This window comes from Amblyomma mixtum, chromosome 3 (assembly GCF_055824585.1).
Source record: "Amblyomma mixtum isolate Tamu chromosome 3, ASM5582458v1, whole genome shotgun sequence".
Taxonomy (NCBI): Eukaryota; Metazoa; Arthropoda; class Arachnida; order Ixodida; family Ixodidae; genus Amblyomma; species Amblyomma mixtum.
In genome coordinates, this window is record NC_143014.1 from 350,962,750 (window position 1) to 350,973,366 (window position 10,617).

The 10,617-nt window shown below is 46.5% G+C and overlaps 1 pseudogene; it reads right to left on the reverse strand.

The window, feature by feature from the left end:
* Window positions 1–3,084: 3,084 nt before the first annotated feature.
* On the reverse strand, window positions 3,085–4,669 carry LOC149356350 (uncharacterized; annotated as a pseudogene).
* Window positions 4,670–10,617: the final 5,948 nt, after the last annotated feature.

Below are 10,617 nucleotides of genomic sequence, written 5' to 3' on the forward strand. Positions count from 1 at the left end.
TCTATGCCCTGCAGTGAGGATAACCAGCCGGGGAATGGGGGCAATAATAAACTTCTCTGAACTATACAGTTTTCCACTCAGATCCTCATGTTCAACCCTACGTCTCAACTTCAATGATGTGTGCTAATGTTTGTGTCTCTGTATAATACCTACCATCTTTTGAGTGAATCACAAACTGGCAACATAATTTCATCGCACATTCATGTACACGTGGTGCTGTTCAAAGTTATTCACTTCAGTGCTGCCTTAAAATGCAACTTGACGTGCCAGATTCAAGTCATTTCATTTCTAGATGCAATGTTTAGCACAAGAACGCCTTCAAAAGTGTGCTATTAATTTAACCTTTCACTTGTGTTCAGTACGTCTTCATTAAAGAACCCTTAATGAAATCAAAAACCTTTATGATGCTATCAATAACACCTAGGTCTTCTTACCAAAATGCTAAAGTTCACCACGCACATTGAGCTTGAAAGCACATATACCTGCAAGGCCAGCAGCCATTTACACCTCCTCGGCACACACTAAAAATGCCAGTGAGCCAAAATTCGATCAGTCATCTTTTGGTTTGTCTTGTGCGGCTCCCCTTGATTGCATTCTTGTTCATAGCACAGTACAGTGCAGTGACGAACTTATTTCGCTCTACTTGTAGCAGGACATTAGTTGATGTGGTTGCTTTAGTTTCTCTAACCCCAAGATTCGTAAAGTGTGTTTCGTGGAATCCCAGGATTCCTTTTGGATCTCCCTGAGAACCTTAATCCATATATATTTCTTGGCTGTTCTTCATCTAACTTTATTTCCAGACTGATAATTGTTTACTTGTGGCTTACATTATGCAGCTAGCCTAAATAATTGGATGTGACCTTTTTTTTTGAAGCGCTGCAAATCTGCAGGCTCTGTTTTTTCATGCATTTAAGGCAGGAAGGTATGGAAGTAAAAAAAAGCTAGTGAAGTTTCTCAGCCCTTCTTGAAAGCTGTTCGTGTTCCTCACTCCTAAAATAATTGAAGACTCCTGTATTAACCAATGGCTAGTTTCGGAGGTTCTTGTTACCCAAATGTAATTTTTAGTATTGCGTATATGAAAATTGGAAAATATCCTTGAACAACCTACTTTCTCGAACAAAACACTGCAATAAATATGTAATCAAATGAAAAGTACTATTACAAACTGAAGTGTTGCTTGACCTACATGTCTGTCATTACAGTAGTTTAGATGTGTTTTTCTGGACACCTTAAACACTACTGCCAATGGCGTTGCTGACCTTTTCCTGACTGAAAACTTCTCGGCAAAGTATAATTTACACGACTACCATAACTCTAACAACACTTGTTATTTTTTGCCACATCAGTATGCATGGTACAAGAGACAAGATGTGTGACCTCTGAACACTTTAAGCATGAAACAAATACTGAAAAAAACACACTCGGACACGTAACTGCACTCCCATTGCAGCAAAAAAGGAGTCAAAAAATAAGCCTAAAGTATCCTTTTCTGAGTAGTCGATGGTTTGATAGCCCACTGTCCGGTCAGGAATTATGGTTGATGAGGTTCACTGGTCAATGATCATGGTCAAAAACAAATGACGATTCGGGAGCGCTACAGCTCTTCACAACCATGAAGAAGAGAGCTGACATTTCTTTTTGACCACCGTCAGTGGCCACTGAACTTCACCTACCTTTTGTGTGCAGTATGCTTTTTGCAGCCCATTTTACATTGCTCATACTGGCACTGATGTTTGAGCACTAGCCTTATTTGGCAAGTGCTCTAATGTCATCATAAATGATAAGCACCTCCATTTTTTGAGATCATTATCTAGTTCTTATGACCGTGTAACTTTTCTGTATTTGAAGAAGCCACAGTATTATTTTACACCGTTTTTCTCACTGTTTAAGAATAAGTTGCAGTGCATCATATAGCCTCAGACATCTGCACTGCACTTTGGTTATGAAAGCGGCCACTGCCAGAAATACCATTTGATTTGCTTTTTTCTAGCATATAAAAAGCGCTATTTTCCGTGAAAGTAAACAGGAAAACTTAAATTTTTGTCATTTCTGGGGTTCAAGGTCCAGAAGTGACACTATACTCCGTTTCATATGTGAGGTGCAACGCTGTGAAAGGTACGGAATTAGTCCGCATGAAAAAATAGAGCCATGTCACTCCACGCTTCTTCTGAGCCTGAGGGGTCTAAGACACGAGAAAGCGACAGCATTTCGTCAGCAGTAAGAGTGCACTTAATCAGGTTCATGACGAATTTGTCATGTATCATGCCTGAAGGCAAAGCATTTATTACTTTTCGCTCCCCGCAAGGAACACAACACTTTTTGATTGCGGATGTAGAGAGTGCAAACAAAAGCTCTAGCTTTGACAGCGTTGCACAAGATGTATGAAACGGAGTATAGAGGTGCGAGGTCTATCAATTTACATTCTCCTATTACATAATTCTTTGGAATCATGTCTATTGCGCATCACTTCAAGTAGTTATGCTGCACACCTAATATTCACATCAATTCATCTTAATGCAGCTTCGTGTGCTCAATACTATAATGTCTGCATTCTGTTTTAGACTCTCTGTTTTAGACTGTCAAATAGTAAACAACTTTGATGGGAACGGGAGGGTCTTTGGAGGCGCAGCTGCGGCCCTGCCAGCATTATTTGGGTGGCCCTGAAAAGGGCCGTTATCTTTAAAGCTGACGCTTTCCACAGGTGAGGTTGTAGGAGATGATGCACTCAACACCAATAGCTGCAGTGTTGTGCAGCTGAACACAAGGCTGGAGGTCCATTCTCAGCTTATTTCAATGGAAGCAGAATACATGGAGATAGATCAGGTTGCTCCCTCTTCATACAGGCCCATATTTCTTCATGCTGAAATAGCAATCTGATCTGTCGCAGTGGCTCAGGTGGCCAAGGACATGAGTTCAATCCTGGCTGCTTTTTGATGGAGGTGAAAAGCAAGGCGGCCATCTACTGTGCGATGTCAGTGCACATTAAAGTTCCCCAGGAGGTCGAACTTTCTGAAGCCTTCCAGCGACGTCCCTCTTAGCCCAAGTTGCTTTCCAATGTTAAACCAAACCAACAGCACTCAGATTTCACTCACAGTGGAGTAGAGGAAAAATAACGTGCCCTCGCTTGTAATTAAGCTTCAGGCATCGAACTTGGTATTTCATATTCGAGAGAGGCCACATCTTAGCTTCTTCCCAAAGACCACTGTAACGCCTTATATTGAGCCTTGAGCTCTCGATCGGTGTCTTAAAGAAATCTGCCATTTGGCAAGATGCCAGCCTTGACACTTTCTTTGTACACAGCAACAATGACAACAGCAGAGTTGTCGACTAAAAAGCAGTCTCCCACTGTCACGTGTTGCTCAACTCTTGCACTGATCATTGTACACTGCCTTGCTTCCGACATCCTGCGGCTCAGCTGTGCTAGTGGCTTGTTCGTAGCACGGAGCATTTTTTTTACCTTTCCCAAATAGCTTTCGAAGGGAAATGCGCTGAATTGATCAACAGAGCAATGGTCTAGGCACTGCTCCGCCAGGTGCACCAAGCTGTGAACGTTGTACACTAGCTGTTTTGCGCCATACAACCTGCCAAACTCCTGAACAAAATACCTCAGCAGGTCCCTGGCAAAACTGTTCCAACCTACATGGTGCTCAGGGGTGGCAAGTATCCTTAAAGCCACGTGGAGCTGAAGAAAATGCTTGTACTGTTCTTCAGTCAGGAGAGACTTGAGAACTACAGGCCCCAGATAGAGTAAACACTTCCTGAACTCGGTTGCTTTCCAACGGTCTAGTTCCTCAGTTCCTCTGGGTTTTCGCTGGAAACAACTGGGAAAAGCTGTGGCCGCTTCTCGCAGCCTGTTGTTGAGCTGGCTCCGTTCCTGTCTGCTAAGTCGAGCAGCATGCCCCGGGGAGACCCAATTTCGCAGTAGCCGCCGCATCACTCCCAGGCAGACCAGGTGCATATATTCGGTGGGAAAGCATGCCACCATGTCAATATCTAAGTTAGTGAATGGTGAAACACCAGTATGGTGCCGCTGATCTTCCTGAGAGCGAAATGATTGATCAATTCGTTGAGGTGCGTGGAGGTCTGGAAATGTGAGTCTGTTCTCCACATAGCGGCCCTTTTGGCTGCATCTTTCACAAGCATGATAGCCTTCATGCCCAGTTATTGCCTTCACGAAACTTCTTGCCGGGGCATCGCAGATCACAGCAGTCAGTGTGACAGCAACGCAAGTTCCTTTCAATACCAAACCGTTACTGCTGAGGCTGTGTACTTCTTTTAAAAAGGGGGCAATAAATTTCTGGAGGCACGGTGGCTTCCCTGTGCCGCAGTACACGCTCACCATAAATGGTGCCGAATTTTTGAGGTCCGTAACTCGGCAAAGTATTGGCCCCAAAACAGTTTGACTACTCTTGTGCAAAGGCAGGCCATCAATGTTGGCTTGCAGCCTAATCTTCTCGGGCACAGGCCCTTGCCTGACTGCTTTCTGAATGCCTTCAGCAAGGCCGAAATGAGCAAAAGTGCCGTTGTGTTCAAGTAGCGCTTTTCGCTGTGTCCGCATTACTGTCCTCGCGTGTTTTGGTATCTCGTGAATCCCACGACGACGACAGAAGTCAAGCATATCATTGAGGCAAGCATGCGTCATGTTGTGTTTGCTAGCTATGAGAGCCAACTCCTCAGTCGCCGTGAGACTGAGTAAAATGCTCAAGAGGCTCACCCACGTTCTGAGCCACTGTGGATGACACATTCTCATAATGTGATTCTTCTGAGCTTGTGGCATTACTTGAATGGTTGAAACTGCACCATAACTCGAATGATCTGAGGCTGCAGCATCACTTGACCTGCTGCCTGTGCACGATGAGCTGCTCCCTCGTGACGCACGATCAGACTCGTGCACAAACGGTAACGGCGGGTCAGCAGGTGGCGATGGAACAACTCGCCCGCTTCCACTGGAGCACGCGTCTTCAGCGCACACTTCGCTTCTGCGTCGCGTGGTTCTTCAGACGGTAGCAAGAGTTGGGGGGTGCGTACGCCGACTGATGTTTCGGTGTGCGATCGTTTCCTGCCGCCTTGATCCAAGCTTGAAGACGTAGATGCGACCGGCCGTTGTGAAATACCGAGATCTTGCAAGATCTCACGGTATTCTTTTTCAACGATACGGTACTTGCGTTGCTTTGCATTCATGGCGAAATGCAGAAGCTTTGCGGTGAAAGACGAGGACCGCAACAGCCGCACAAAAGGACAGCAGACAGGCAGTACGACCAACACCTCCACACAACAAAAGAAAAACAACGGCGAGCACTCGCGGCATGACTCGCGGGCATGGTTGCCGTTGGGAATGTTTCAAGAGGAGCCAAAACTTGAGCTGAAAGTAGTCAAAAGTAGCCATGCCATTCCATCTTAGCGCCAAATATGTAGCCAAATCAAATAGAAGCGATATTAGGAATATGACTGTTACCAAAGAACAGTAACTGTTAGCATTTTAGATCACGCAAGAAACAGAATGAAGAGCACAAAATTTTAGCCTTTTCCTTGTTCTTCAAGGCACAGGTATGTTGCAAATAGATGAATTATTAAATGATGTGCGTGTAGATAGTTGCACGCTCTAGCCAACAACCCAGTAGGACAGCTATATTAGCCTTGAAGCCTTAGATAGATCTTGATTCGACCGTAAGGCAGTGGAGCTTCATTTTGTTGCACACTTTTTTTATCAAGTTATCACAGAAGAAAACGCGCTCAGCATCAGAGTTAGAAATTCGAAGTGAGAAAATTTTGTGACTTATTGCGCAGGTGTGGAAAAGGCCATTCGCTGCGTCTTTGTACTCTCCGGCCACTGCGTGCCATAAACTCAAACATCATGGGTGATAAAATTCACGCTTAATGTTTGCAATTACCGCATTTCTGACTGCAACTCAATCTATTAAAAATGCAGCGGCAGCTTCGTATGCCTTCACGACTCTTCGCGCTTTCTTTGTCATCATCAGGATTAATAGCATGCAGCCTCCCAAGTGCAGGCCATTTGAAAGCCGCTGTAGGAGTTGTATGTCAATTTGCCTCAAGAACTGGAAGCATCACGGATCCTTGGCCGAGTGAAATCTTTTTGAAGATGTCGCCTTCAGCGTCGCGCCGCATGCGCATTTAAGCTACGTCGCTACCCTAGCCATGCGTAGGGGTGCCTCGATGCGAACAGACCCTGCCGGCATGCCTGCCGGTGAGGATGCTGCGAGTTAAGCAGCCAACAAATGCGCCAAAATAAAAGTTCAAAGTAGCCAGGAAGTAACCAGGGAGCCAACCTGAAATATTAATTGCCAGACAGGTTTCAAAAGCAGCCAATTTGGCACAAAGTAGCCACCAACGGCAACCCTGCTCGCGGGCATGCACTCGGAACCTCGGTGCCGGTGGCCTGGTTGCAATAATGTTTGGAAAATAAAAATATCACAAAAAGCGGCAACACTGTCCAGAAAAAAAAGGTTCTGTAGTTGCGAGCAGTACACAAATTTTATTAAATCACAAGATTGCAAATACTGCGTTTTATTACTTCGTTTATTTTGTAACACCGATTAGATTGTAACTTCGTCTACTTGAATACTATCATACTGAGTAAATACATTAGTGATTGCTTTAATAACTGCAAGGGAGTCCACGGAAAGTCATCGCCCGTTCGGCGCGACATGGGCAAGGTGTCGCGAAATTACGCAGTAACAGTCACTTACCTTGGTGGACACCCGAACCACGCATGATACGATTTTATTTACGCAACCCCTCATAATAGGCCGCCAGTTCCTCGATTATTTCCGACACAGTGTGCCGTATACTGCTACTACTACAAACGAGGCAAAAGATTGGTTCGGTTTATGGGGTTTAACGTCCCAAAGCGACTAAGGCTATGAGAGACGCCGTAGTGAAGGGCTCCGGAAATTTCGACCACCTGGGATTCTTGAACGTGCACTGACATCGCACAGTACACCGGCCTCTATAATTTATCTTCCAAAGAAATTCAACCGCCGCGGCCGGGATCGAACCGCATCTTTCGGGTCAGCAGCCGAGCGCCATAACCACAGAGCGACCGCGGCGGCTTCGAGGCAAGAGAGGCAGAGGTAAAATTGGATTCATTCAATGGAAAAGAAGCCTAGTGTAGAACTATATCGACACTGGAAAAGGGAGATCAGGAACGAATTGTTCTATGATAAATCAAGAGGCAGTGCCCTACTCTTTGAACGTATAGGTCAGGGTGTCTCAGAACGCGCAGCTACAAAAAGCAATTTAATGAAGTTGACACATGTGCTGTGTGTGGTAGATCTGTAGAAACAATTGAACACCTTGAAATGGGATGGTATCCATCCGAATGTCGATGCGGGCACAGTCACACCTCCTGAGGCCCTAGGGTTCAGAGATAACAATAGTCATGTAAATAAATCTGCGGTGGAAGTTACCAAAAACCGATTATTATAGTGAACAATTCGCGCTACAAGGGACATACACACGGAAACACAAACGGACGAAGCGCATGCGCTTCGTCCGTTTGTGTTTCCGTGTGTATGTGCCTTGTAGCGCGAATTGATCAGTATGAAGCACCAACTAGCCCCCGCTCTTGCATTATTATAGAAGATTGGTGGCTCAAAAGCAGAGATGTGACATAAGGTTACAAGTGTAGGAAACCACATTGAAAGAAAATGGCGAGTTTTAATAACAATTGACAACACAGTTAAACAAAAAAAAGAAAAGAAAGCTGAGCTCGGTGGAAGAGAACAAGCAGTGCTCGTTCTTGTCCTCGTCCTCGTCTTTAGCGCTGTTTATTGATTATGTGGCAGCTGCCATCACCCCGTTTCAAAGGGAACGCTCCGATCTTTCATGCAACCCATCCACGCCGATGATTTATTGTAGAAACTCTAACTTCGACGGATGTAATTTTGCCTACGGGCAACCATGGACATTCCGAATCCATATCGGGCACTCGCAATGCAATAAACATCAGTCTTCTATTCACTTCCAATGGTGGTGCGTGTCGTTATTTTCGCTCCCATGAGTTTCTATATTTTGGTGCCGAAAACCCGGGATGAGTCGATCCAGTTTATCAGCAATGCACTTGTGAACCGCAAAGAAACGCGACCCACCAGCATCACCAACGAGGCAGCCACCGCAGACGTGCGAAACAGCGCACGCCCAGCAACGGCGTAGCGAGGCCCAGCGGCGCTTCTCCGCCGCGAAACCTGAGACGCAGTTATGAAGCGGCTCAGCCCGAAGAGGGCAGCGCTGCGAACGCAGGTGACGACGCTGCTCGCTGCCATAGACTCGTCGATCGACAGCGAGGCAGACGAGAAGAGCTTCACTGTTTTGTTGGCAAGGTTAAACGCCTTGCAGAAAAAACTAACGGAAGTGGATGCAGCCATAGAGAAGGTCGTACCAGACAGCGACGCGGAAGACGACTACATGCGCACCGTCGAGTTAAACGACCAGATCGTCACATACATGGCGAAGCTGGACCAGGAAGTGAAGGAGGCACAACAAAAGAGATCGGTGGCCGAAAGATCGACATGCCCCCAAAGGGAAGAAGGAATAGGCGTTGCATCAAAAGTGAAACTACCGAAATTGGAGTTACAACGATATGGTGGTGCCACAACAGAATGGCAGCCGTTCTGGCAACAGTTTCGGCAGGCCGTTCACGACAACGCTGCACTCACCAACTCCGAGAAGTTTCTCTACCTGCGATCAACGCTTACAGGCAAGGCATTGTTAGCTGTGGCAGGCATTCAGACGACAGGAGAAAACTACGACGCCGCCATCGACCTCCTCAAACAACGCTTCGGTCGGCCTGATGTCCTGATTCAAGAACATCTGACGCAGCTACTTGACTTACCACCGGTACGAAATGCAAACGAGGTGAGCACTTTACGACGACTATACGATCACCTACAGCGTAATATGGCCGCACTAACGACTCTAGGCGTGCAGAGTAGCAGTTACGAGGCTATGTTGTGCTCTGCACTGTTTAGGATGCTACCAGTTGCTTTGTCGTGGAGTATCACAAGTGCCGCTCGTCAGATAAAGCGCATGACCATCTGAAGATAGAGAAATTGCTAGAGTTCCTGAAGTTGGAAGTTGAGAGTAGAGAGAAAGCACTTCAAGTTGGCCAATGGGAAAACAATGACGCCAGTCACAAAACCAGAATAGAGAAGGAAAGAGCCATAACTCCCAAATGGTCAGCCACTCTCAGGGGCTCAGCAGCATCTCTTTTAACTAGCCAACCCAAACAGGCTGAGGCCTGTGCATTTTGTGCTTCGAAGGGTCACGTTGCACAGGAGTGCCAGGCATCACTGTCTTTGGAAGAAAAGAGAAACAAGTTGCGTAAAGCAGGTCGGTGTTATCGGTGCGCAATCAGAGGACATACTTCTAAGGAGTGTCGCAACAAAAGAGTGAAATGTGAAAATTGTGGAAGAAGACATATCACTCCGATGTGCGACCCAACCTGGAAGAGATCAGATAACACGGCGACTGAGTTGCACTCTGCGACGCACAATAAGGCACAAATGACGTCCGCCGTGCTGCTCCAGACAGCTCAGGTCTGGGCGGAGGGTAGCCAACGAAGAGTCCTCAGCCGTGCACTTTTTGATGGCGGAAGTCAAAGAACCTTTGTAACAGAGGAACTTTCACGCCAGCTACATCTAGAGGTACTGGGTGAGGAAGATATTACCATCTATCCTTTCGGTGGAACAGGCAATATTATCAAAGAAAAACGCAGACGAGTGCGAATTTGGTTAAGGAGCCAGTACGACCGAAGAGATCATTGTTTGGAAGCCTTGGAGATACCTGAAACCTGTACTGACGAGCTTCTGATCCCTGAGGATGTGGTACAAGAAATCAGAATTAAAGTGACTGAGCTTGCTGATGTTACCTTGCCACCTGCACAATTAACAAGCAATGGCATTGGTATTCTGATCGGTGCTGACTATTATTGGACTCGAGTGACCGGCGAAGTACAGAAGATGCAGGGTGGTCTGGTGGCTATTAGGACACACTTCGGGTGGACACTTCAGGGAGCCATTCCCCACAGCAACGGCAGTGCAACCGTAGCTGTCCTTCGAGCCAGTGTAAGGGAAAACACCAGTGCACTGGCCACCGAGCTCAGGTCATTCTGGGAGCTGGAAAGGATGGGTATTTCCGAACCCCCTCCACATAAGCAAGAACATGAAGTTCATCAGGCTTTTGAATCCTCCATTAAACATATCGATGGGAGGTACGAAGTGGCTCTTCCATGGAAGCCAGTGAATTTTCATCTTGCCGACAACGAAGCAGTCGCGAGGAAACGCTTGGCTAGTCTCACGAAGAAACTATTGAAAGATGAGACAATGCTGAATAAGTACGATGAGGCCATACGTCAGTACCTCGAACACGGATTCGCTGAGAAGCTTCCAATGAACGAAGCAGCCAGACGGAGAATAGAGTGTATTACATGCCTCACCGGGCGGTGCTACGACCTGACAGCCTGTCAACTAAGGTTAGAGTCGTGTTCGATGCGTCATCGAGTGATGCGGGTTGCGTGGCACTCAACGAAGCACTAGATTCGGGACCGAACTTAAATCCGGACCTCTTGGAAATGGTGCTGAATTTCAGAACGCACCG